The 27,589-nt window shown below is 54.9% G+C and overlaps 1 protein-coding gene across 2 annotated transcripts in view; it reads left to right on the forward strand.

Annotated features, from left to right (window-relative positions):
- The first annotated feature begins 274 nt into the window (after positions 1–274).
- Positions 275–27,589, forward strand: part of DRD2 (dopamine receptor D2) — a 48,040-nt gene continuing 20,725 nt past the window's right edge. For both annotated transcript variants that reach the window (XM_073239770.1, XM_073239771.1), the window contains exon 1: positions 275–496. The gene's annotated coding sequence lies outside the window, so the exon portion shown is untranslated. The remainder of the gene's footprint in view (positions 497–27,589) is intronic.

The raw sequence follows: 27,589 nt of genomic DNA on the forward strand, positions 1-27,589 counted from the left end.
GGGAGATGGCACTGCGCTGCCGGCAGCTGGGTTCGACCTGCCCCAAAGCCGGAGATGGCGACTTCCCGCACCCGCGCGCGGCTCCCCCTTGGCACGGCTGGGAGCCCGCACCCTGGCGCGCAGCGGGGCGGGGCCTGTCCCGGGGCGGGGCCCCGGCGCCCCCCGCCCCGCGCTCCTCGAGCCGGGCGCCGCCGAGCGGTCCAGCCTCAGTGCCGGAGCCCGCCGCCTCCCGCGCGCACCGCGCCTCCGCGCCTCTCCCGCCCGCCCGTCCGGCCCCGCCCCGCCACGCCGGTCCCCTGCTGCCCCGGCCCGAGCCGGACAAGCGGCTGCGCCCGGGACTCCGAACGGCGCGGCGGGGCCGGGGGCCAGGGACCCGCCGAGGAGAGCGGCGGCCCCGGACGGCTGCCGGAGGGGCGGCCGCGGGTGGATGCGGCGGGAGCCGGGAGCCTGGAGCAGCCGGCGCCGTCTCTGCCCCCGGGCGCCCTATGGCTTGAAGGTAAGCGCGCACGGGACGGAGCGGCAGGCGGCCCGGGGCCGAGGCAGGTGGCGGGGAGGAGGGAGCTCCTCGCCCGGGGTCGGGCTCCCCGCGGACTCTCCGTCGGGCTGCTTGCCCGGGGCGGCCGGGACACAGCCTCCGCTGCCTCCCCCTCGGCATCCTGGGCGCCACCTGCGCGGGAATCCTCGCCCCAGGCACGAGCGGGCAGTGCCCGCAGCCCCCCGCGGGGCCCTGGGGCGGGCGCCGGTCCCCGACGGTCTCCGGAGGGCAGCTACCTCCCGGCACCCGAGCCTGGATCCCCAGGGCGCGCGGCCAGGCTTTCTGACCGCCCCAGAGGAGAAAGGCCTCTTGGCAACTCTGCGTTTGTGCGACCAGGGACCTTCCAGGTTCTGGGAACGGAAGCCAAGGACCTGGGAGGCCGGTTCCGGCTGCGCTCCCACCGCCCGGCCGCCGCTGTCCTTGGTCCTGAATTTCTCTTCGTTTGAAATCCAGTCGGGGAGGGAGGCTGGGGTTTCAGATCCATCTCGACCTGGGAATGGGGGTGATGGTGGGGGCGGTAGCGGAGCGGGATTGTCCGCCGCTGGAATGGGCCAGGAGCCCCGGTGGGGCTGTGTGCGGAGACAAGAGGCAGTTCTAAACGCCAGGCAGAGGGCATCCCCATTTTTGCCTGCGGTGGGCAGCCTATGAACAGTTTTGAAGAACAGACCTTAGTAAGCGGGTGAGTATGAGTGTACACAACAGGCTTCGCCATGGACACAAGTCACAGCACTGCAGTCCGTAGGGACAGGCCCTTGCTCTCAGGCCCCGGGAAGCCGTCTGAGTGAGTCACTGTTGCCCCAACTGGCACCCCACTACTTTTTAAACAGGGGGCTCTTGAGGTGGGTCTTGTTCCTTCTGCAGATCCACCTGTTTCTGGGTTCTGACTGGGCTACAGACCTTTCAGGCTAATTCTTGCGCCTCCCCAGGAACTAGATGATCAGGGACTCTTGCCTCTTCTGATACAAATTCTCTGCCTGTCCCAGGTTCATCCTCCAGCATTAGGACCACTTGAAAAAGAAATCATTCTTCTCATTTCTCCCCCATCACTGCTGTTTGATGAAGGTGGCAGAGAAAGAGGCTGCGGTGAATGTGACTAGTTGCAGGAGAATCAGTGAGCTGGTTTGCTGGACCCCATCTCGCAGCCTTTGACTTCTCTGATTAGGTTCATATTTGACTGGAGGTGGGGGTGGGGGCTGATGCTGTCTCCAAAGTCAGACATCTGACATGGAAGACATTTGAGAGGGTTAGATCTAGAGCCAAGGAGGGCCAGGCAGCCTTAGCCTTGGCCTCCTGAAGAACATTTTGAGTTTCTTCTACCTTTGAAAATGGGAGATACTCATTTGAGGTAGAGGTCCGGGACAACATTTCTCTAAGGGCTGTTTTTTGTTTTAACAATCTCCCTCCATCTGAATCACCTGGGAAGCTGATTAAAAATGCACAATTTTAGTTTCTCTCTGAAGAGCTGCTGAATGAGAATGCTGAGGCCCAGGAATGTATATTTTAACAATATTTCTAGGCGATTCGTATGTACATGGGTTAAAAGATCACCTCTCCTAAAAGTTGGTACTGCTTTGGCTAGAGGGGGCATGATTAAGGTCTTTAATTGACCTCTTTGCCTCCTGCAGTTTATCATGTTAAATTCTTCACTGCGGGCTGCTGATGAGGGGTTCATCCCTGTGGTTCAATCCTTTTGGTGCAATGAAGGATGCAGCCTCATACTCTCTCCCCCAGAATCTTCCTGGTCTTTTCTTCTTTCTAAACAGGTTTTTGGCCTTTCTAAAATTCACCAATATGACTTCGGGTTGATCTGGATAAATACTAATGCCCCCATCTAGGGGCAAACCCAGTGTGATCCCCCTACCCCCCTTTTCTGGGTGGATTATTGTCTTTCATTATGTATGTGCTCTGATCCACTAACCCAACTGCTTCTGAAATGTCAAGGAGTGATTAGTTCAGCTTATTGGCACATCATGTTCTCCAGGCTGGTAGCCACCGGTGCCCTGCTGGCAGTGACATGTTGACTGTATTGACTGGGTTCTCGTGCTCTATAAGCTAGGAAGCTTGTGGGGTGATGAGGCTAGTAATGCTGCTTGTGGGCTCACGGTTTTCCCTTCACACATAAGGTTGGATTATTTCTGTCTAGAACATGCAATGATGTAGGAGAATTTGAACTTGCAAGAAACCCTCTGTTACTCTTCCTATTAAGAGAAACAAAGGGAACTCAGGAACTCATAAAATATGGCCTCATGTACACCTGGGATTGACTTGCTGAAGCTGGACTGGGTCTGAGGTCACTGTTCTCTGGGTAAACATGTGTAAGGGGGAAGGTATGTGGACTTGACCTGGAAAGAACCATCTCCATCTTCCTTGCAAGTGAAAGTCATATTTTGGTGTTGAGGAAGCAGGGCTGTGGAAATAGTACAGAGTGTATGTGTGTGTTGGGGAGGGGGACGTAAAGGATGATGGAACTCCCTTGAGCCAACCTTGCCCCTTCCAGTGACTCAAATTTTCTGGCCTGCCAACCCCACCCCGATTTCTCCCTCCCTTGTGGCTTAATACTTGTGAGTCTCCACCAATGAAGGGGTTTTAGCACCTGGGAAGGGAGAGTAGAGTCCAAATTGAGGTTTCATAATGCCAGACCCCATAGCATAACACCAGTATCTCCCAGGATCAGGTTGTATATCACAGATAACAGTAACCTAAGATTTGAGGTCTTAAAAAAAACCTAGAATGGCTTCCCAGTGGGTCCTATTTCCCCTGGGACATACTTACCAGGACTTTAAATGCTGAGATTACTTGGGCTCCTCAGAGGTCATTCTAGATGCTCCTGACCCCAAACAGAGCAGCTTTTCATTTAGTCCAGAAACATAGTGGTCTCTCTCCTGTTGTTAAAGTTCTCCCAAATAGTAGTGGTGTAAGCCTTTTAGTTCCAGGGCACCAGGACTGGGCTTGGCAACTGTAGCTTTTCCATCCTACCAGGAGCTCTGCTTAGCTGGAGAGCACCACGCATGTAGGAAATGCTAGGAAACCAGAGGCAGAAGGAAGGGTGCAGCTTGGTTCAGCTCCTCTGCAGGCATCCTCCCCTGTAAGTGGCTTCTCACTTAGCTGAACATCGGCACTCTATTTCCCTTCCCTGTCCCTCAATAGGGTCTCTATGGCCCTGGGAAGAATCTAAGAATTGTCTTTGGGATTATGTATAAACTCTCCAGCTCTTCAGAATACTAAATGGGGCCACCAAGGGTGTGCAAGTTGTTTATTTACCAATTATGGGTGGTAGACTAATATTATCTCCAGCCTTTTTAATTACTCTAATAGTGTTTGAATCCAACATTAATACACCCCTGCTCTCACCTGTCCCTACCACCAAAGTAATTGAAGATTTCTTTCTTATTTTTTTTAACAATAGAATCATATAATCTAAATGCATAGGCTTGGAAAATAACTTGATTATAGTGTCAATACATGTGGGTGGAGGAGTAAAACTACAAAATCCAGCCACTTAGTTCCCTTCTGTTTCAGTCCAGAGAAAGGAGAGAAACTTGCCCTTCTGGACTGTCCATTTCCCCCTTCTTATCCCTGCCCCTCAATCTGACAAATGGGTTAAATCAACACCTTCGGCAGCTGGGTTGTCCTCTGGGTGGGTGCAGCCTCCTCTCTCCGCAGGCGGCAAGGGAATGTTTCTCTGCAGAGGAGCAGAGACCTCTGCCGGCTCCAGTGTACAGGGAGGAGGCAGAGATGACGCCCTGGGGCTCCGGGGCGCCCCCTTCCCCTGGGTGGATGACGCTGTCCTCCACAGTGTCCCAAACTCAGAGACCTGGAAGCTGTGGGGACATCTGGGAAAGGAGGGGGCAGTGAGGGGGGTGGGGCCAATGAGAAGTAAACTCTTGGGGGCCCCCAGGAGAGGCTCATGTTGAATGTGTATGTGTAAGGCATCAGCTTCGTGTGGTCTGGGTGATTTGTCATGATCTGATGGCACCTGCAGAGGTTTTCACTCTTCCTGGGAGGAGACGGGAGTCTTTGCTGTCCTTACTGACGGAGGCAGGGGAAGGAGGGGGGACCCCTGGCTTTGCCTGGAGCCCTCTGAGCGATGTCAGCTTGCTCCCAGACAGAGGGTGATATGTGAACTCAGGCCGACTGAGCCCCCAGGGGCCCATCAATAGGCAGGCAGCCCACCTGGGCAGAAGTGCCTTCCAGGCGCTGCAGCTCAGCACAGACTGGCAGCCGCAGCCCCTGGGCACTCCCCTGCAGATGTCTGGGAGCCGGAGTGAATCCTGGAGCCCCTCCATTCGTCATCAGGATCCTTCAGAACGTGCCTGTCCTTCTGGTTTCCACCCCTGCCTTGCTGTTATGTTTGGATTCTAAGTGGCCCAGCAGGGAAAAGGCATTAGAAATGAAATTATTGTTGTTCCACATTGTGTAATTGCTGTCTCTCCTTCGTGTTACCCCAGGCAGCAATGTCACTAGCAATTCCCCAGGAACCCTTGGTCTGGGAAAGTGGCTTCCTCACAGGCTTCCTTAGGAAGGGCTGCTTTTGACAAGTGGTCCTGCTCACCGGTCCCTCCACCGCTGGCCTAATCTTCCTAACAGCCAACATGTTTCACGCACTTGCTGTGTGCCAGGCTCAGTGCTGAGAACTTGAAGTGTGTTTTATTACCTTGACTCTTGATCCTGCAACAACGCTGTGAGACTGGCACTATTATTACCCCCATTTCACAGAGGAAGCTTCATGGGCTTAGAGAGGTAAGTGACCCGTACAAGGTCACAGGGCTAATGGGCAGGGTGCTGAGGCAAAGCCAGAGTGTCTGATGCCAAAGCAGTAGCCCTGTCTGACCTGTTTGAGTGGCAGGCAGAGTAAGGATGGGTGGAAAGCAGGGATAAGGAGGCCCTTTCTCTGATAAACTGAAGTGACAGTGACTTTGCATATGACACTGCGAAGGAGGAGATAGCAGAGGAAGAAGAACGGATGAAATGACTTCTTGGGATTCTTGAAGTTGAGGACCATCTAAGAAGTTGTTCTGTACCTGGATCTGAGCCTCTCTGGATGAAATGCACTGGGAGTGAACCTTGGCAAGCTATGGGAGACAAGAGCGTATGGGGGCTAAACCTTCTAGCTTGAGGGAAGGGCAAGAAGAGGTTGGCCCTGCACAGATGCCAGAGGAACTCCTGAGAGCTGTTTGTAAGGCCTGGCTGATCAGTGCCCTTCTGGTGGACAGAGCCAGTAGAGGCTTGGGGTCCCTGTCAGGACAATTGACCTGAGCACAGTTTCTTCAGGCACAAAGTAAAGGAATGCTGTTATGTGCTGCCCACTCGACTGGAATTCCTGATTCAATAGCACAGAAGGTGCCGCTCTCACATAGTAAGCTAGAAGACTTCTAGACTGTGTTGTTGAATCTCACCGTTAATTTTACAAATGACACTTACCAGCATTTGGTCCCTTATTTAAACCTTTAAAGGCAACATGAAATGGCAGTTAAGCTGTGGGCTCTGGAGTTGGACTGCCAGAAATTGAATCCTGCCTGTAATTCTTACTGGCTGGGCTCCTTAAGCTTGAGGTTAACCTCTACCATCTTGGGTGTCTCATCTGTAAGTGGGGATGTTAAAACCAACCTCATTGGGTTGTAGTGGTTAATTAAGGCAATAGATAAAAGACATCTGAAAGACTCCCTGGCAAAAATAAGACTCAATAAATGTTAATTATAATGACTGTTATTGGTATTACTAAGGGGAACATTTTCAGCCGCTTTCCTTTAGCACTAATTCAGGACCTGATTTTACTTCTCTGAAATGAAGCCTGTTTCTAAAACTTCTGCAAAATTCCAGCTTACATGTTTTTTTCTTACCCTCTCCACTTATCTGTGCCACAATTCCTCAGCACACACCTGTCAGAAGCTCTCACTCATTCTGAGCAAGAGGGGTTCGAGTTGCCTGTCATCCCTTTGAACTAGGTTCGGCTGAGCGCCCACCTCGTCACACACCAGCCAGGAGGAAGTGTTGGGCTTTCCGGGGAAGGCTTCCCAGAGCGTCATTTCTCTTCCTGGCTTCCCAGGTCCTTCGTCTGCTTCCTCAAGCCTGGAGCCTTCTTGATTGGCATTGTCACATTGCCTGCTGGAGTCTGGCACAGGCCTCTTTTTAGTAAAAATGAAAAATAAGGAGAGCTTGCTGTGCATAAGGGCAAGGAGGAGATTGTTCTTTCTTCTGCCCTGTTGAGGACACTGAGGAGGCCCCAGTGCTGGCAGTGTTACGTGCTATCTCTTGGGGTCATTAATGGCAGGGGCTGTATTTCAGAGGAAGCATGGTCCAGCCTGAAAAAGAGATGTGACATGATAGCTTCTGACCCTACAACTCTCCAATCCTAGAAGCTACTCTCTCTCTCTGGCTTTCTTCTTTTTCTAGGAATCCTTCCTCGGGGAAGGCTCTTTCTTAATTGATGCACCTACTTCTGGGAAATCAAAAACACTCACTGTTCAGTGAAGGTAGGCAGTTTCCAGGGGTGTGGCCGGGCTTCCCTGGTCATCTTCCTTGATCCACGTGCTCATTCCTTTCTTGGACTCTGAGCTCCCTCAGCTCCCGTGTTAACTTATGTCAGGGTCAACAGAGAAGTGTATTGACAAGCAGTAACTAGCATCCAGGGTGTTAGGTCCCCCAAAGAAACAAAGCTATTTCCGTACAATATTCCCTTGAACAGTGTGCATATCTGAAGGCCTGCATTACTTCTGGATGGCTAAGAGCACGAAGTCTGCCCTTCGGTTACTCTTCTCTGGTAAGCTGGAGTGGAGGGTGGGAGGTGCTGACCGCTTTCCATAGGTCCCCCCAACCCTCCACACATTCCGGATCCTTCCTTAGTTAGATTCTATGGTAGCTGGCTTCCAAGAAGGCCCTCGACGCTCCCTGACTCCTGGTATTCGCATTCCCCTACATCAAATAGGGAAGACCTGCACACCAATAGCGTACTGACTAAATGACAGACTGTGATTTCTGAGAACAGGCCATAAAAGATGTTGTGACTTCCACCTTACTCTTTGTCGGATCACTCATTCTGGGGAGAGTCAGCTGCCATGTCATGATGCTCAAGCAGCCCTGTGGGAATGCCCGTGTGTCGAGGAACTGAGGCCTCCTGCCAACAGCCATGTGAATGAACATCTTGGAAGCAGGTCCGACCTCCCCAGACGAGCCTTCAAATGGCGGTGGCCACTGCTGGGTCTCAACGGCAGCCTTCTGGGAGACCCTGAGCCAGAACCACTCAACTGAGCTGTCTGAATTCCTGGCCCACAGACACTGCAAGATAATACATTTCTGTTGTTTCAAGTTGTCAATATTTGGGTAATTGAATGACTTACTTGATGCCCAGCAGAGTCTGGCAGTGTCTGGGGCATCCCCCACCGGTCACGTGGGTGAACAGGATGCTTCATCCCCTCTCTCTCTCACCCTCAGCCTGCGCCCTCTGACTACCTTCGGCCGCAGGTTCAGCTGTTGTGGGGCACGGGAGTGGGGGCTGTTGAATAGTGGAGCCTGCTTCGATCAGACACGCACACAGAGAAGAAGGTACTGGGTGCGCTGCCAAGGGCACACTCACAGGTGTTTGTGTTTGTCCCTCATCCACAGGGTAAAGTAGGACCAAGTTGGTATTATGTGTTTTGAGGGGCTCACAGCTTTGAGTGCGGATTGGCAGAGCCGTTAGCGCTCCCATTTTCTCATAGAGGAACTGATTGCAGGCGAGCGGTGCTCAGTATATCAGGTGACTGGCAGAAGCCCTTTGAATGCTGTGTAATTGCCATTAATGACACCTCCCTCGTCATCAGTCAGATCTTAGTGCTGGGCAGCAAGGAAGGGGCAGGGGAAGGGGTGGCCCCCAGGCCCGGCACTGAGCGCATACGTGGCAGGTCGCGGGCTGTCCGTAAGTAATCGCTGCATGCGTGGGTGATGGACAAGCGAACAAACACCCTTCTCTTGGACAAGAAGCTGAGAGTCGCTCACCAGCTGATGGGGCACATCCCGCAGGAACTGGGCTCCACCATCCTGATAAAACAAGGCAACCAGCCCAGAGAGACCAAAGGCCCACTGGCTTCCTTTCCGAACACTCCACCTGGCCCCTAGAAGTGATGGAGTAGGGCGGCTGCTGGCCTGTGTGGGTTCCCTGAGTCCCAGGGCATCGGGAGAGTCCCAGGAGGGGCCGGGAGGGCCTGGACTGTGCGGAGTTCACGGCCACGTGCCATAAGCATTAGCAGCCATTGGGAATATGTTCTTTCCCGAGGCTGCCACGATGCACGGCCACAGACTGGGCGTCTGAAATGACGGAAGTGCATTCTCCTGCAGTTCTGGTGCTGGGCATCCGAGGTCACAGCTGCGACCTCAGTGTTCCCTGGCCTGTGGCTGCTCCGCTCCGGTCTCTGCCTCGATCTCTGCATCGGTGTTGTCTCTGTCTGTCCAGCTCGGCCTCTCTTCTTATAAGAATCCCAGCTGTTGGATCTGGGGCCCACCCTGATCCAGTATGATCCCATCTAGATCCTTAATGAATGACCTTTGCAAAGACCCTGTTTCCAAAAAAGGTCAGATTCTGAGGCCTGGCTGGGCGTGGATTTGGGGAAACACCATCCAACCCACGGCATGGAGCTTCGTGCCTCCCTGGCTCTGGGTCCCTGGAGACACGCTCTGCCCCTCCCAGGGCAAGGCCGCCTCCCTTCCAGTCACCTGCTCTTGGAACAGCCGCCCACTTACCTAACTGAAGCCTCATCTCAGAGCCAGAAGGCAAATAAGGACAAGGAAGGACCCAGTCGGTCCTCCTGGGAGCTCGGGGTCAGAGGGCACTCACAGGGTCACTGGCGCGACGGTCAGTATGAGGGAGAGTAGGGGGTGTCTGGAGGAAGACAGGAAGGAAGGGGTCCCCTGAGCGTTCCGGGAAGGAAGGAGAGGCCTGTGGGAGCCTGGGTTCCTGCAGCGTGTGGCTCAGGCCCAGAGAGGGTGGTGGCTGTGTGACCGTAGAGTGCCTTACGCAGTCACGAGGAGCTCTGGGCTTTGGTGCTGCTCGGTCAGCGTGCACCCTACAAGCATTCACCGAGTGCCTCCTGCACGCCAGGTCCTCAGTCTGACGCTCCCATTTCATAGGGGGAACACTGAGGCCCCAGGGTTTCTTGGGAGCAATCCTCTCACTCTCAGCGTACTGCGCACAGAGCAAAGCCTTTAGGCTGCGGTCCGCCACGGGGGCCCCTGGCCTCCACCAGGCATGGCAGCCCCTGTGTCGGAACAGGGCTTGGACACGCAGAGCGTGTCCCTGAGTCATTGTACTTCTGGCCCCTGGGGTGGTGGGGGTGGAGGCAGCCTGTGGACTGCTTCCTGACTCCTGCCCCTGCTGGGGCTTTGCTGGGGGTGCAGGAGGTGAGGTGTATGAGTTCCCTGCAGAGATGGAGAAGAGACCTCACAGACAGGCCAGTGGGGACTTGCTCTGCGTTGCAAACCAGAGGCCCCTTCGTTAAGTCTGCCCAGCTGGCCAGTCCTCAAGGACACAGAGGAGGCTGAAGATGCCAGTTGGCATGGATTACGTGCCCACATATGGAACCTGCAGCCCCTGGATTCACATCCCTGTGGTCCTGCCTCAGAGGACAGCCTGGCACGCTGGGGCTCCCTAGCGTCTCCCTCCAGGGCTGGGCTGCCAGGCCTGCTCTCCTGGGACTCCTGTCTGGATGCTGGTCTGTAATGATCTCGTCCACAGTAGATGCTCAGTAATTATGTCTGGTGGGGCTGCTGTCTGGAAAGGGGGTGTGAGAAGCCCTCCCCGCTTCTCTGGCTCCCACCTCCTCCTCATCCCAAGCAGTCGCCCCCCACCCCGTGTCTCCATGGGGTGTTGTAACCTCGGAAGTCCACGCACCTGGTCGGGGGAGAGGAAGGAAAGGGCATGGACAGGAGCACACATGGTCAGTGGTGTCTGTATGCTTCTTGTGAGTGGCAAAGCTCCAGCAGGCCAGAAGGGCACCTCCCTCACCCCCACAGCTGGCAGCGGAGAGGGGCTGGGACTGAGGGTCCCTGGACATTCTTTGGTCTGGAAAAGGAGCAGGAGCTCTTGAGCCACAGTTGGAGTCTGTCCTCCGGGTGTTGGCAGCCAGCGCAGGGATCTCCTGGGGGGAGTCACAGGAAGTCCAGCTGGGGCAGCACCCAGGTTCTCAGTGGCCCCGGGAAACCCGCTCAGCTGGGTTCCCCCACGTGGCTCTCCTTCTGCCCCACCCATCCTTGTTCCACCAGGTGGAGGACCTCTTGCCTTCCGCTCAGGTATCTGTGGGTGCAGCTCACGAGCTCTGTGGGCTGAGGGCGGCCTGGGCCGGGCAGGGGCCCCAGTGCCAGGCGGCAAGGGCAGGGTCCTCAGCAAAGAGCGTGGGCTGCTTCCACCCCAGGAAACTGAAATAACCGTGGTGATAAGCGGCTCATCTGAGGCTGTCTGACGGTGTGTTTAAGCACTGCCTCTGTGTTTCCGTCCACCAGACGCAGAGACCTGGGAAAACCTAACGGAACAGACACAAAGAGCAGAGGGTAGAAGGCAGAGCCAGAGCCCAGCACATCTCTGCCAGACCGTGGCCCTGCTCCCCGGGGCCTGCTGCCAAGTTTCTTGGAGATTCAGCCAGTGGCCAACCTGCTGGGCTCTCCCTCTATGCAAACTAGACCTATCTGGCCTTTACAGGGGTCCAGCCAGTCAGGGGCCTGGCCTTTAGTCTCAGTCCTGTCCCCATTATTCTGCCATTTGTGAAAACAGGAAGGAAGTCTTCATTCACATCTGTGGTGGGTGTCATGGGGAGGGAGATCTGTCCAACTCTGAGCACAAGGAGATGGCTGGACATCTGAGGGTCAGTGGACGGAAAATTACCAAGAGGAGACATCCGTGGGGGTATTGCTGCTAAGCTGGCTCTACAGGATTCTTGCTGAAGGCAGGCCAGGTGGTCAGGTCTGGGGGTGGGGGGCTTCTCTAACTGACTTAGCAAGGGGCAGGCAGGTCCAAGATAGGGCCCAAGGCTGAAGGCTAGTGGAAAGGAGGGCTCAGGGGAGCCTGTCTCAGTTTTGTTGACCCTAATAGGGCGCCTAGGGGCATTCAACCTCTCCCGTCCTCTGATTCTTCTTTCTAAAGTGATGGATCAGAGTGGGTGAGGTCTCTTCCAGTGAGAACAGATAAGGACCCCCAGCAGCCCCCCAGTTCTGCCTCCCTTCACCCAGAGCTGCATTTGAGGGTCAGCATCACTGCTTTAAAACACATCCACTACTCAGCTATTAATTTTACAATCAGATGCTTTCTAGCCTACAGTAGTATTCAATCTACCCAAGTAAATGATACTTGTGATTTGAAAATACTGATATACTATGTGCCTTATACACATTGCCTTGTGACAATCATAAAAGGTAGGAATTATTGGTCCCATTTTATAGCTGAGAAAACTGGCACTCAGAGACACTAAGCAAATGTACCAAAGGCCGTGGGAGTGCCAAGAACTGAACGGTAGCCGAGCCCAGGTCTGTCTGGTACTATGACCCTCAAGCCGCCCCTGACCTGACCCACCTTAGGCTCCCCCACATGCCACGCTTATCTCCTTTCATTAGCGTTATTGAAAAACAAAATTCAGCTGAGCGCATTTTAAAGATCTCACTGGCTTTATTCAGTGATTCATGAACTGGCAGCATCCATCTAGCAGGTAGAAGGAGCTCCGAGGAGCTGTAAAATAAAAGACTTTTACAGACAGAAGGGAGCAGGACAAGGAAGTCACACTGGGGACAAGTGGCTTGGCTGTGATAGGGTCACTTTCCTTTAGGCAGGGCTGGGGTCTGCCCGCAGGTTACCTCCATCCAGCTGGTTAGGCAGTTCCTGAGTAGCCGGCTTAAGGGTCTGTTTCTGGGAAAGGCCAGAACTGTCACTGGGTCTGTGTTTGGTGAGGGGGCTTAACTTAAGTAACTCCGTCTGGCATCCGGTGTCTTCTTTCTAACACAGCACATGCCATGGTATATTATAACGGCTTGCCTTTCTCTCCTCCCACCCAGCCCCTTGGTGTCCCCAGCAGGGGAGGTCAGCTGGGGCCTCCTCCTGTCCTCGTGTTTAGTACACCGTAGACCTGAGCGTTTGTGGAGTGAATGTATGAACAAAGGAGTGCGTGTATGCCAACATTTGGAACTTGGGGAAATTGGAGATTGTATATATATATATATCTATATATCTATGTAAATGTCCTGTCTTTATATAGGCTACATAATGGACATTGCATAATGGTCACTCTCACACACAGGCACACACATCACACACACACACACGGAACCACGGCTTGTCTGTGGGCTATGCACACAGCGTAAGTGGTAAAAAAAGACCAGTCTTTTTTTTCCACATCCCTACTCACATGTGTCCTTTCAAATAAATTGCTCTGTTAATCTTGCTGAGCCGTCTGGGGGAAGCATGTCAGAGCAGGGTGATCCCTGTGGCCTCTGCATCGGGGACCACGAAGGGCCGTTTCCATATTAGCAAACATCGACGGGCAGCAAACACTACCTTTTCCTTGGTTTTTCCGGTGATATTTGCAGGCTGGCTCCTGGCATTCTGCGTCACCTTTGTGGGCCTTTGTGAAAATGTAGGCCTGGAAAATCATTTCATAGTTTAAAATATAACACTGTGTGTGTTACAGGGATATCTGTGTTTATGTATAAAAATTGCTAAATCCTCAGGTTAGACATTCAACTCGCTAAGCTATGGCCTCAGGCGGGTGTTTTTCTTATTGCAGGTCTGGGCTGTGTCACCAGCTAGCTGGGAGCCCCCGGGGAGCTGAGAGTCTTGGTCTGCCTGTTGAACCCCTGGTAGATGGCCTTGCCTCCCCCCTACCAGCCACTGCTGCAGGGTGCAGGGCTGTGGTGCCCCTTCCTGGCCCAGGCTGGCCCCCCACCTGCCCTCACGGAGGGAGCTGCCCGGGAACAGGAGGCTGCCCTCAGCATCAGCTCCCAGGGCTGGGCAGTAACTGGCCCTGGCTTAACAAACAGGACCAACTGACAAAGCCTTATCAGCCACTTGGAACTGCTCCCTGCAGAGGGATCAGGACCAGCACTAAACCAGCAGCCTGGAGAGCTGCCACTTGGACAGCACATGATTTCCAAATTAAGTATTTCTGAGGCCTGGCTTCTGCAGCACAGACAGAGCTCCGAGGCGGCTCGGGCAGAGCTGCAGAGAGCAGACAAATGGACATCTTATGTGGGAGGTGATTTCATTCCCAGTCAACCCAGCAGCTCCCGCTCCCCTTTTTCATTCAGATGCAAGTGGAGATTTTGTGTGGGGGAATTCTATGGTGTCCCCGGGGACCCAGGGGCAAGGGGTGTGGGGGACAGAGAAGTCAGAGCTAGTTGAGAGCGTGGTCTATTGCACCCTTTCAACTTCACGTAAGTAGAAGTACCATCCACCCCATAGGTCAATCCTCAGGGGTCCTGCCAGGAATGTACAGAAACCCATTCCGCCCCCAGGGGTGCTGCGCGGGAGAACATGCCCTTCCTTTCTACTGCGAGAACTCCCTTCTGCTTTCTCTTAGCTTTCTGAGGCTGAATTAATGAAAATTCATAGAACAACACACCACACCATAGTAGGCATGCATCCTTTAGTTGTCCAGACCCACAGAGGGAAGAGAGACTCTCTCTCCACTTTATGGGCGTGGCCACCGAGCCTCAGGGCCTCACAGAGGCGGACGGTCCAAGGAAGTGACATAGGCAGGATTCACACGCGGCTCCTGACCTTTCCTATGGTTGCTGTGAGCTCACCCACCTCTCTGTGCACTCATGCACCTCCCCCTGTGCTTGCTCACCTCCCCCTGTGCTCGCCCACCACCCCCTGAGCTCACCCACCTCCCCCGTGCTCGCCCACCTCCCCCGTGCTCGCCCACCTCCCCTCTCCTGTGCAGGCTTGGAGGAGGAGGTGTGTGGTGTGACATCACTCTGCAGGGCCTAGCAAAGTGCTTTACATACAGGAGGCACAGACGCACAACTGTTACACTGAACTACTTAGCTCTCTCTCGACTAGCTATGGAGATTGCACAAGTGTCCAACATCTTGTGGGTCTCCATTGCCTCATGGGAGAATCTTAGATGGTGGTCACCTCCAGAGCTGGTCGGATCATCCGAGGTCAGCCTCCTGGCTTGGTGGTAAAACACATGTAATGTAAAATTGACCATTTTAGCCATTAATAAGTGTACAGTTCAGTAGGGTTAAGTGCATTCACACTGCTGTGTGACAGATCTCCAGAACGTTCTCATTTGGCAACACTGAGACTCTGTACCCCTTAAATACTGGTTCCCTACTTCTCTCTGCCCCCAGCTCCTGGCAGCCTCCACTTTCTGTTTCTGTGAGTCTGACGGCTCTAGATAACCTCATATAAGCAAATCGTGCAGTATGCGTCCTGTAGTGACTGGTTTATTCCACTCAGCATAATGTCTTCAAGGGTCCCCCGCGTTGCTATGTGTGAGAATGCCCAGCCTTTCTAAGGCTGAGTAATAGCCCACTGGGTGCGTGTCTCACACTCTGTTATCCGTCCATCCAAGGACGGACTCTCGGGGTGCTTCTGCCTCTTGGCCGTGGCGCATCGTGCCGCCGTGACCACGAGCGTGCACACACCTTGAGCTCTGCTTTCAGTTCTTTGGGATGTATGTCCAGAAGCAGGACTGTTGGGTCACAGGGTAGCTCTAGTTCTCATGTTTTGAGGAACTTCCATACTATTTTCCATGGCGGTTCCTCCCTTCTGCATTCCCACCAGCAGTGCCCAAGGGTTCTGATTGCTCCAAATCCTTGCCAATCCCCTTACTGTCTGTTGTTTGAAATAGTGGCCATCCTAGTGGCGTGAGGCGATCTCACTGTGGTCCTGGTTTGCATTTCTCCAGCGGCGATTCTGAGCACCCTTTCATAGGTTCATTCATTCTTTGTGGAGCTGGACAGTGAGTCCCAAGCTGGATGATAAAGAAGGCAGATACCTTGGGGGTTCCCCCAGGCCTTGGCCTGAGTCCAGTGTCCTGATTTTTACAAGGAGACTGAGTGGAGGGTGAACGGTTTGTGCTGTCCTCCTCAGTCAAGATGAGATACAGAGGATGCACTAATTTGCTCCTGATCAAGCCCTGGGACCTGACAGGGAAGCAGGAAGCTCATAAGTTACAGGGGGTTGGAGTAGGACAAGCTCAAATTCTAAGTCTGCCTTCTGTGGTCTGTGTGACTTGGAACAAATTACTTAGCTCCTCTGAACTTTAATTTTCTCATCCGATAGATTATTGGAAGAAATCCATGTGGTGTGGGTGCTAAGTGTTTTAACAACCAGCTCTCCAAGAAAGAGTAATGCTTGATTAGCATTTGCTGATGTCATTCCGTAAATGCTCAACTGTGGCCGATGTCAAGCTGCCAACTTGACAGTGGTTGAATGCAAAGTCAGGAAGACAGATCTGCACAACCAGCTCCCGCCCATCACTGGTCCCTGTGTAAATTGCCTCTCCCAGTACTGGAGAGATGTCAGGCTCTCCTAATGTTCATTTCCTCCTCTCCTCCCCTCACCAAAGGGATTCTGGATGGGCAGGTAATAAGAACGGTTGCTCAGTTCTCCATGTTTATTCTATTATGTACAAAACCTTGTTCTGGGAGCAGAGCACAGGGCCATGGAGGAACAGGGGACAGTTTTCCAAGCCTGTGACCTCTCCTTGCCTTCAGCTGGGCTTGGTGACCCTCTCAATGTGCCGTCATTTCTATCGTGTGACATTTTAACCACCTTTGTGCATGTCTACCCCACTGAGCAGAGAGCTCTGGGAAGATTATTTGGTGCCCACATTGCCTAGCACTGTGAAGGTATTCGATAGACACTTGTTAAATGATTTCATAAGCATGAAATCTACCTAAGGAGGCAAAACTAACACAGCTGAAATTTTCAGAGAATAATATAATCTAATATATATAATATAGTGACTGATCACAACTAGGAAATTCCTCCCTTGGTAAGAATGCTACTGCTTCAAAGCATTTACGGCTAAAAACAGTTCATATGTCTCAAGTTCTTATGGTAGGCCAGGCACCCAAAGATGGCTCACTCACTCCACATCTCATGCAAGCGCTGCAGCAGTCCGCTGGGGAAGATGGTGTTACTAGCATTATTCCCATTTCATATAGGAATGCAATGAGCAGCAGCAGGTGAGTAGATTTCCCTGTATTTCTTCTTGTTGATATGACCCGTGTAGAGCTTGGATATGAACCTAAGACTTGATCTCTTCAGCCCCATGAAGTAGAATAAGCAGAAAGCAAGGTATTTACACCTTGCAGGTGAGGAAACTGGCTTAGGGAGGGAGAGAGAAGTTAGCTGACTTGCCCAAAGTCACCCAGCTAACAGATGCCCAGTCAGGATGGAGAGCCAGGCCTTCTAACACCCAACTCCATGGCAGGCATGATAAAGTATGGTGAGATGTGCTGTGCACACGGAGGGCTCGTTCAGAGGACAGCACTCCTGGGCTGCCACGGGGCCTGGGGGCCTTTTGGGAGATGTGTGGCTCGAGTTGGACACAGTTGACCTGGATCAATGTCATCCGCCTGCCCTCCAACACACACACGTGCGTGCACACACACACACACACACACACACACATGTGCACACACACACCAGGGGCCCGGTCCCCTGCTCCCCATGTAGAAAGCAGGGGGTGACTTTTAGACAAGCTTGCCTCGTGGGACCACAGGAGAGGTGCTGGGCAGCTTCTGCTCCTCCTGTGTGTTTGGGCAGCTGTTTGCATAAAGCACCCACTGGCCGTCGGTGGCCAGGCGCAGGGCCTCCCCCGGGCCTTCATCGCCAACTCCTGGGCCAGTCGTCATGCTCCCAATCACCTGGGAGGTGTCCAGCTTCCACATGAAATCTGGACTCGGCCGCCTCTCATTTGGAGGCTGGCAGTGCAGTCACACTGGCCGAGCCTGAAGCCGTGAATCACGGTCAGAGGAGGAATGGTAGGCATCCTTACAGGCCAGCAGGGTGGGAGCCCGGAGTGGCGGGTGGGAGGGAGCTGGGTGAGGGCAGAAGAAATAAGACACTGGAGTTCACTCCACCTCTTGACCGGTTCATCCCCAGCTACTGTTTTCCTATGAGTGGTTATTTCTGAGTCATGTAAACTAGTAAAATAATAATGTTCAAAAGCTTAAATACATCTTTCTCAAATAAGTACGTGTCAGAGATTTACTTCAGTTGTCAGTGAGGGACTCAGAGCAACAACAGTCATGTATATATCATATGCATGTCAGTGGAAGAGAGGAAGGGGGCTGGGCTCAGACCACTAAATTCGACACAAGACCTCCCCCTGTGCTTGCTCACCTCCCCCTGTGTAGGATTATCTTTGCTGGACAGAAGTCATTCATGTATTGCCAATTTTCTCCCTGTTGACCTCTGTCCTACAGGGCTGGGCTGCTTACGGACAGTAACCAGTAAATAAGCAAAGGACGCCAGTCAGAAGGGCCTTCAGTGACCTTCCTGCCTTATTTCCAGATTTGAATGCGTGTTTGTTAACAGCTCAAGGGACTCTGGCTGGTCCTGGACTATCGGGATTCTTTCTGTTGCTGAATGTCTCCAATTATGCCCCAAATGGAGAAATAACTGCAGGGTGGGCTCAGGGACCCACTGGGCCCACTGTGAGAAAGGCCTGAGCTCAGAGCTCCAGTGATCAAGCTGACCTCCACAGCCCCCAGGACTGGGGGGCCACAGTGAGGTGTGGGTCCCCTGGAGTTAAGGTCAGCTCAGGGCCAGTGTCTACCCCCTCAGGAGTCAGACGGGCCCTTTCTCTCAGGGCTGAGGCTGCAGGTCCCTTTGGGGAGGGCTGGGAGGAAGAGGGGAGGTGTGTTCTTGGGAGGGTCCAGGTTGGCCCTCAAGGGGACCCAGAGTCCCTTCCTTCAAGGCATTTGGGCCTGCAAACGGGCCGGCGTCTTAGAATCAGCAGAGGGCTCATGGCTCCCTGCTCTGGTGACTGGCTCAGGCTTCTGCTCGCTGTCCCCAGAAGCACCCACCCATCCAGACGAATCACGTAAGAACGCAGTTGATGCCCACCTGTTTCCCTTTTGGGGATGCCGGGATCAGCTAGTGGATGCTGCCAATCTCCAGCAGGCAGACTGCTTTGAATCTGCTGCCCATTGGGGCCTGGAGATGTTGTGGGGTTTGGGGAAAGAGTCTGCGAAAAAGAGTATTGAGATGTGAGTTAGGATCCTGACTTTCTACGAACTGGTGTGTGACCTCAGTCAAATTAACACACTTCTGTGGGCCACTGCCTGAACTCTTAAAGAGTAATAACCCTGCTTGGTCCAAGGGCTACTGTGGGGCCTTTGAAAACTGCAGTGATGTCTTTAAGCTGTGGCTGTTTACTTTGGTGTCTCAGCCGGTGTGAGAGGAAGATGCAAGCTGGGTCTGACCCTTTGGCACACACAGCGCCATGAATTAGTCACCAGCAGTTTAAAATAAGGGGACTTCAAATAAAAACCCAGATTTTGGTCCTCTTTTAAAACACTGGAAGTTCTGTCCCATTCCCACCTGGCCACCACAGACTGAGGGGCCTCCATTAAGTGGGGTGCATTCCTCCGGTTTACAGGCCCCCACACTACTTCCCTCATGAGCACTGCGTTTGCTGGGGGTCCCCAGGTGCGGGGATAGCGTGCATGCAGGTGTAGGCGGTGTAGGCGCGAACAGAATGTGGCGGTCGGCCTGCTGGGTGACAGGTGCGGAAAACGGCTGCCGCTCGCGTGCGGTGGCTCAGGACGGTCAGCCCTCCCGCCGCTGGGACGTGCCCCTGCTCGCTGACACCACCCCCAGCTTCCTTCCGGAGCTTCCAGCCGTCCTGCTCTGACTTTGGGGTGACCTTTCACTTCTCTCGGAGTCCCTCTGGCTCCAGTTCTCAGGAGACCCATCCGGCTTGTCTGAGGATGTTCACCTGCCAGGAGTTAAGGTGCTTCTCTGCTCCAACCACGACTGCAGCTTAAATCATGACCTGCCCCCAGGAGCTCCGGCAGCAGGCACCTCTCAGTGAGAACAGCCCCCTGCCACACCATCCCTCCTAGCACAGCACTTACACACGGCACCTCTTCTGACCCCCTGCGATGGGTGTGCGCTCAATGGGAGAAACCCGCCCTTGGCCCCTGTGGCCGGCCTGCTGGAATCCCAAGGGCCGTTCATACCCATATGCAGGGCACAGATGCTCTCGGGCCCAGCTCCAGTGGGTGCTGACCCTCCCTGTCTCACCTGCCCACCTTCCCCAGGGGTCCATGCTGCTCCTGAACTTCCTAAAAGATGAGTATGAGTGGCATGTGGTTGGAGCCTCACAGCAGGCTGTGGCAGTGGAGTGGGAACAGGTCCCGGCGTGCTCGGCCAGCCATGGGAGGTCCCTTCGGGGCTTTGCCCTGTGCAGGGCGCATAGGATCCGGACAGCTGGGAATGGAGGTGGGTGGAAAAAATGGGGACATTCAGCGTTGAGGGAATGGGGAGGAGGGGGCACAGTGAGGGGTGGAAGTCACAGACCAGATGGGCGTCAACGAGGTGCGGCCTTTCTGCAGGAAAGCGGCAGGTGATTTAGGAAGGTCTGAGGCGAAGAGCAAAGGATCTAGACTTTACCCCTCAGGGAGGCTGTTGAGGAACCTTGGGACCTAACACCATGGCTTTGGGAGGTGGGCTTGGACAGTGTGTGCGGAAATGAGGGAGGATAAAGCTGGAGAAACCCTGAGTCCGGCTACTTTCCAACTCCCCCGTGGTCTCATCGCACAGCCAGGCTTGGCACAGGTCCTCTGGAAGTGGGGAGGGGCACCCCTGCTCCTGGGCTCCTTCCCTCCTCGGGAGCACTCCCGTGAAGTCTGAGCCAGGCGGGAGGAAGGCCCGAGGCAGGCGGCTTTGCCCTTGGCAGGGGCGAGGAGTTGGCGTTGCCAGGTCCCTGCCCGTGGTCTGCCCCCACTTCCTTCTCTCCTGGCTGAGCGGGGAGAGGTGGTCAGCGCTGCCGCCGTGGGAGCCCCACAGAGCAATTGCTGAAATGTAGAGGGGAAAATATTGTGGCAGTGACTCCTGGGCCTATTAGAGTGGGGAGTGGCACTGGGGGTGTGCCAGGAATAGCCGGGGAACCCCCCGAGCATGGGCCATGGTCTCCAGTCGCAGCTCCTCACTGGGGTGAGTGCTGGAAACATGGTCGCCAGCCCGTCGCATCCCCAGATGCAGCTAGACCCACGACCCATTGCTCTGGGGTACCTTCCCGCCCGGATGCTCCACCAGCAGGACTCCAGGGGGCCCAGAAGCCGTCTGTCTGCCTGTCAGAGCTCGTTATCCCCGTGACTCACCCACCACCGGTCCCCCAGCTCCATCTCACCGAGTCATGACAGCGTGCCTGCCCCACGGTCCTCCGAGTGCCTCCTCTGTTTCTAGGCCCCAACCCCAGACACTGCCCAGGACCCTTTTGTGGGGTGTTACTCCCATGATGACTGCAAACACCTGCTTTGATGGGCAGGAATCACAGCAGCCTGACTGGGGAGGTTGTCCTGAGCAACCTCTCTCCTCACGGCCCCTCCTTGGGCAGGCCGGGAAGGAGGACACCAGGAGGAAGGGGCCTTGGACATCCTCACATATTTGTTAGAAAAGGAAATGGAGGCCCAGAGGGGGGAAGCAACTTGCTTGAGGTCACACAGCTGGAAATGCAGGGCAGAGCTGGGTCAGAACTCGGGGGCAGCCCGCTAGGCAGAGCTCTTCCCTCCCCACTCCCTTGTCTGCGCCTCTGGTCCTGGGTCACACTCAATGCCAGGCCAGCCTGAGCCTTGAAAAGCGGCAACATTTTGTCCTCTTCTCGCAGTCGCTTCCACGCACCCATGCTAGGTGTTCTTTGTAACCAGGCTGTGCCAGAAACTGCGAATTCAAGAGAAACCTCAAGAACAGGCCTGGGAAAGGTGCAGAAGTGGGTGGGGATCTTAGGATTCTAAAAATAACTTCACCAAGCCTGTGCGATTACACGTGGAACAGCCATGGGGACAAGCATGGGAGCAAGGGACAGTGGGTGGCTGGGCAGGGCAGTGGTTCTCCTGGCCTCGCCCACTCCATCCAGGCCCAGGGTGGGTGCCGGCTGCCGTCTTTGCAGCTTGGAGCAGAATTGGGACAGGTATAGACGTCTAAGGGCAGTGATATGCCACAGGCACCATTGCCAAGTGCTCTGAGGATTCTACAGGGACCTGCATTTGCTCAGAGTGTGTGCTACATGCCTCCTGGTCCAGTTCCCACCCTGTTTACGTCAAGGCTACAGTGAAGTCAGAGGCAGTCGGTTAGGGTTTCCCTTCTACCTGCCTGTGAGTGTGTGGCCAGCCAGCAGGCTGGTGGGAAACCAGATGGCTCCATGCAAATGCCTCCCACTTTGGAAACTTAGAGAACAGGCCTGACCGTCGGTGATGGTCGCCTTCATTTGCTGCACACACCTGGCTCCTGGGTCGCGTCAGTGTGCCTGCATCTCAGTCATGCTTCTTTCCGCTTGTACGTAACTAGCTGGGGCCCATGGGTCCTGACTTGGATCGTGGCAGAAAGAATGTGAGCTTTGGAGCACCAGAGGGGCCTGGCTTTCAACCCCAGACCTGCCGCTCCCTGGCTGCGCAGGCACGAAGCTCCTACGGGAACTGCAGGTGGGACCCAGACGCCTTATTCCAGGGGAGGCCGCATGACACCTTCGTACTTCAGCTGGAAAATGCTGGTTTCTCTCCTTGTTCTCACAGCCACTTGCACCAGCCCACACTGCCAAGCGTGTCGCTGTCCTAACTGTGGGGCCGCTGTGGGGCTCTGCAGTGATGGGGGAGGGGAGACGCCCCTGGGAGAGTGTCTGGCGCTCCAGGCAAATTCCCGTAGGAAAAGGGGCTGTGCAGCTTCCTTCCACCACAGCCCTGGTGCTGCGAGGTGATGAGCAGCCCTCGGCCTCGCCCTTCATCTGCAGTAAGAGGCTTATTAATACTCACTTTCTAAGGTGTTTTAAGAACAGAAAAAAGATGTGTAAGGTCACGACACAGTGTCCAGTATACAGTGAATGGCTGATAGACAGATAGTGTGTGGCCGGCCGGCAGGCTGGTGGGAAACCAGATGGCTCCATGCAAACGCCTCCCAGTTTGGAAACTCAGTGGGTTTTCTCCAGCCGAGGCAGCAGCCTGCGCCCAACCCTCAGTGCCAGGAGAGGAGGAACTGGTCTTCTCAGCAGAAATGAATAAAAGAGGAACTTGGGAGGGCGAGGGTGCCAGGTCATTGGGGGTGGGATGCATGGATGCCAGGCTTTGGGGGCAGCTCTGGGGCCTGCAGTCAGACCCGTCATCAGGGACCCTGGAAGGGGTGAGTGGGCAGGTAGTGCAAGTCCATGTGTCCCAGCAGGGGTGGTGCAGGCCCTGTGGTCAGTCAGGAGCCACAGGGGCAGGCCTGGGAGAAGCTTCCGGGGCCAGGGCAGTGGGCAGCTCACTGGGACGCACAGACCCAGGCCCCTGGAAGGCACCAGAGCACAGGCGGGATGTCCCTCCACCGCCAGGCCTCTCCCAGCATCCCTGCACCCAGCACTGGCTCTGGGGACAGGCTGCCCTTGGTCAGGTTCCAGCTTCTGCCACCACCTGCAGGGACTGTTTCCAGGGTCTCAGCCTCCTAAAAAATGGGGGCATTACGAGAATTCAAGGAGGACGCCTGTATAAGGGGTGTTGGGCCTGGGACACAGTGGGTGACTTAAGTGACCAGCATTAAAAATTGATCAGTCCATCAGGAGATATTAATTTGCTTCTCTCTCTCCTTGGCTTCCTGCCGCTGCACCAGGATGTGACAGGCCCCCGGTGCTCCCTGCACGCCCCGCTTGCGGGCAAACGCCTAGGGGCACCTCTCTGCCTGGAATGGTCTGTGGCATCCTTCCCGCACACACACCTGGATATCAGAGGCGCCCCCCCAGCCGAACATTTGGGGCTCCCCAGTGGGACACCAGCTTTTGCCTGAGACAATTCTAGTCTTGCAGAAATAGTGTAGAGCCCTGTGCACCCTGCGCCTGGCTCCCCCGGGGTTCACATCTTCACCACAGCACAGTCAGCAACACGCAGGAAGGAACACTAACCAAATGGCAGGTTTTATCTGCGTTTTGCCAGTTCTCCCACTAAAGCCATTTTCCTGGCTCAGGACCCGGCTGTCCCACACGGTGCTTGGCCCTCGTGTCTCCACCTCATCCGACAGCCCCTTGGTCTTTCCTTGTTGTTCGTGACCTTGAGACTTTGGAGAGAGCTGGCCGGGCATCTGCAAGATGTGTGGCGCCGATTTTAAACATTTGCGAGGACTGAACAGCATCCACTCCACTGTCCTGCCTTCGGGCTTTTCCACTTTCTCGTCTTCCTCTAGACGCCAGAGCTTTGCCTTTGCCAAAAACCTGCTCCCCGGAGTGGAAGATCCCCTTTAGCTACCAGAGTGGCAGGAAGTCAGAGGGGTCTGTGTACCACCTTCCCTCCGCGGCGCCGCGCCCTCTGTTGGGCTTGTGCCTTTGGCTGGTACTTGCAGCAGAGCCTCGGCCATTGAGCCGGTCGCCCTGTGTGGACGGTAGACCCACGAGAACAAGGGCCTCGCCTCCCGCTCAGCACCCTATGCCCAGCTCGTGAGCAGTGCTGCATAGAAGGGGTCTCAGCAAACGTGACGAGCCATCTTTTGTAGCTCAGCCACCACTTAGAGACGGCCCACGGGGTGCACAGGGCCAGCACGTGGTTCCCAGAGGTGTAGGGAAAGTCGGTTTCTCCAGGGACATACAGCCCTGCTAGGGAGACCAGAACCACACAGAACAGCCGAACACGGGCTGACGGTGCAGTCGGGCGCTGGAGAGCTCGTGAAGCGTGTGCCCTTTCCTCTCCACTTCATGGTTATTTGCTGAGTTCCCACCCCGTGTCTAGCACACAGGAGACGCTGGAGGAGCAAAAGGCGAGCTCGATGCAGGCCTCAGCAGGAGCGAGCACAGGAGGTGGGAACACACAGGCCTGCCGGTGCCCATACCGCAGCGCCAAGAAGAGCAGCCGGCGGGCCCTGAGGCTGAAGAGGAATGAACAAGTAATTCTCCCAGGAGGCCATCATGGAAGGCTTTCTGGAGGAGGCAGCTTCAGCGGTGACCCATGAGAATGGAATTCGGAAGAGGTGGAGTCCCCCAGCACCGTCCTCCCCAAGAACCCACGTGATTGCTCTCTCCGAGATGGAAGCAGAGGGTCCCAGGGGCAGCCCGCCCACCTGCGCACTACCCTCCCCGTCCATTCTGGAGGGACAGGATCCCAGGACCTCCCTCCGTCGGGCAAACCCTGGTGTCTGTTAGACTTACAGATAAGTTAGGAGGTGGGGTGTCAGAACCAGCCTTCCCACAGGCAGCCCGGCGCCGCAGACGAAGGAAGGCAGCGCAGGTCGCGGGGAGGGCGCCTCTCCCAGGCTGCCGGCTGCCCTGCCTGAGCCCCAGACCTTGGTTTGTCCCACGCCGGGGAGACGGGATGTTTCGTTCCGACCTGCAGTGTGCACCCCCGTTATCCAGGAGACCACCACTTTCCGGCTGCAAGTGTAACTTGCTGACAGTCACAGAAAGTCTGAAGCAACCTTTGGGGAGAGGCCTTTGTTTTCACTGTGTCACTGCAAATATCAGCTGGACAGAAAGGGCCCCAAGGAGCCAGTGCTTCAGGAGCAGCAGGACCGAAGCCTCCGGAGGGAGGGCTGGACTCTCCAGGCAGCGGGGGGAGGGTTAGAAAAGTCTGCTTTCCTGGAAAGGCACCCCAGCCTCACAAGCGCCCGTCCTTCTGCCCCCGCCCGCCTTGGGGGTGGGGCCCAGGTGGGAGACCCTGGCACACCACTGGGACACAGCCTCTGTAGTTCAGCAACATGCTGGCAGCTGTTACCCTGGACACTGTTACAAAGCAGGGGACTCAAACTTAAACGTCCTAGGGCCTGGCAGTAAATGCAAATTGAGTGAGACTGGTGAAGGGCTGTAAGGATTGGTGGGGACTGTGGTAAACTTGAGGACACTGTACCCAATTGGCCAGGGCTCAATGTGGTAACCAAAGGAAGGGGGCTTTGCCAAAAAGCCTTTGAAGCTGGGGCAACTGGGAGGACGTGTGGGATGGGGAACACAGAGAAGAGATGTAGCTCCTTCTCCCCTTTATTCCACCCCTGGCACAGGGACACAGCCCCTTTCCTGTGAGCTGGTCCTGCTCTGGTTGGGGCAGGCTTTGGCCTCCTTCGGTCAGTGTGCGCCCTCTGTATGGAGGCTGCCTCTACTTAACCCCTGGTGCCTTGTAAGAATGGAGACCCAGTCTTGCCAAAATTTTGTGATTCCTTTTATAAGAGAAGCTAAAGATCTGTATTTGATGTGAAATCTCTGAATTTTAAACATTTTGGCAATAAATTGTCCTTTTTTAACAATGCTATGAACATATCCGTAAGCTGTACGTGCATGGCCTGCAGGCTGCCAGTCGGAAGCTTCTGGTATGAAAGGGATCAGCTACCCAGCGCTGAGTGTCTGTTGCTGGGCTGGTGGAAACCATAGTGGTAGGCAGCCTTGCAAATAAGGATTTTACCCGCCTGCCATCGGCAGCCTCCCCGTTCCCCAGGCAAGAATATGGACTGTCACTGAGGCTGGCCTGTGCACAGTTGTTGCCGGCTCAGAGCTCATGGCATGTAGCTCACTGCAGGAACACAGCAAGCTGTTTCTCAGATATGCAACAGCTTAAACTTCCTGGATTGTGCCTTTGTGCGTGAAAGTGCATGATTTGCGGGTGGAAGCTGAGGGGCCCTGTCGTCCGTGGGTCATTTGCATGAACCCGGCAGCTCCAACTGATCCGTGAGAAGAGCTCCCCCCACCCCCAGCACAGCCATCACAGCTCTGTCAGCCTGCACCTCAGGGAGCTGTCACAGCTTCATTACTGCTAATTCTTCTTCACTTAGTGCATCAAAGGGCTGATTTATCAAACTGGGTGGGCGCATAGGAAGTTTGATTAGCGACACTATGCTGTTTGCCCTGACGGGCTCAGAACACTTCGCTCATCTGTGTCCCAGGAGCCCCCAGATAAGACCGAATGAAGTGTTTATGTTCTGCCTCAGAAATTCTCAGCATCGGAAGCCAGGGTGGCCGTTCCAGCCAGAGCGTTTCCGTACTGACGTCCCCGACAGGCACCTTCTCCGTTTCTCGGCTTCCCGCCCTTCTCTCCCCAAGCTCCACTGGTGGGTCTCCAGGTTAAAGTCATCCAGTGAGTGAGACCCCAGTGACCCTGGGCTGAGCAGGGTCCCTGGCCCACCCTCATCCTTGGGGCTGAGCTGCAGTCCTGCTGGGAATTCCCAGCCATCTTTGCACCTAATGAAGCTCTGCCTGATGCCTATTATTTGCCTCTGCTGGTGCCTCTCGTATCGCCCACGTCAGGCTGCTGAGCAGCAACATTTCCAGAGGTTTTGGCTTTTCCCCAGACTCCTGGGGGAGAATGGGACAGAAACCCACCAAAGAAGTTGTATCAAGAAGCGACATCCCGCCAAGAGACCCAACAGGCCCCTGGTGCGGAGCCCCTGCAGGGCCGGGCCGTCCGTGAGCGCGAGCGAGGTGTGCGTGCCCCACCGATACCCCAGGGAAGGCGAGGGAAGCCCCGGGCTTGGACAGCAGCCCTTACGAAGGTTAAAGAAGAACGGTTGCCGCCAGGAAGTGCGCAGGCTGGTGGGAACGGCAAGGGGCCACCTCTGGGGGGGAGGCATGTGCGCAGGAAGTGGATGAATTTAGGTTGACTCAGGAGGGGTGCCCATGGAGCCTCCAGATTTGTTCTCCTTTAACTGACTTCGTATCTTTGAAGATGCAGATGGTGATAACAATGGTGACCTGCTGGGGCTAATGCCTGCCATTTTTAGCCCTTTCTCTGAGCCAGACAGAGAGCCTGTGGTGTAAAGCAGCGACCTGTCTAGAGACCCTTAACACAGTCCTGGTGATGAAAGCACTGGGCTCTGTGAACTTGGGCACGTTTCACTTTTCTGCATCTGTTTTTAAACCTGTAAAATAAAGAAATCATATGAGATATTCTCTAAGATTTCTTCCAGGAATGAATTCAATATTC

Source organism: Manis javanica, chromosome 6 (genome assembly GCF_040802235.1).
Source record: "Manis javanica isolate MJ-LG chromosome 6, MJ_LKY, whole genome shotgun sequence".
NCBI classification, from domain to species: domain Eukaryota; kingdom Metazoa; phylum Chordata; class Mammalia; order Pholidota; family Manidae; genus Manis; species Manis javanica.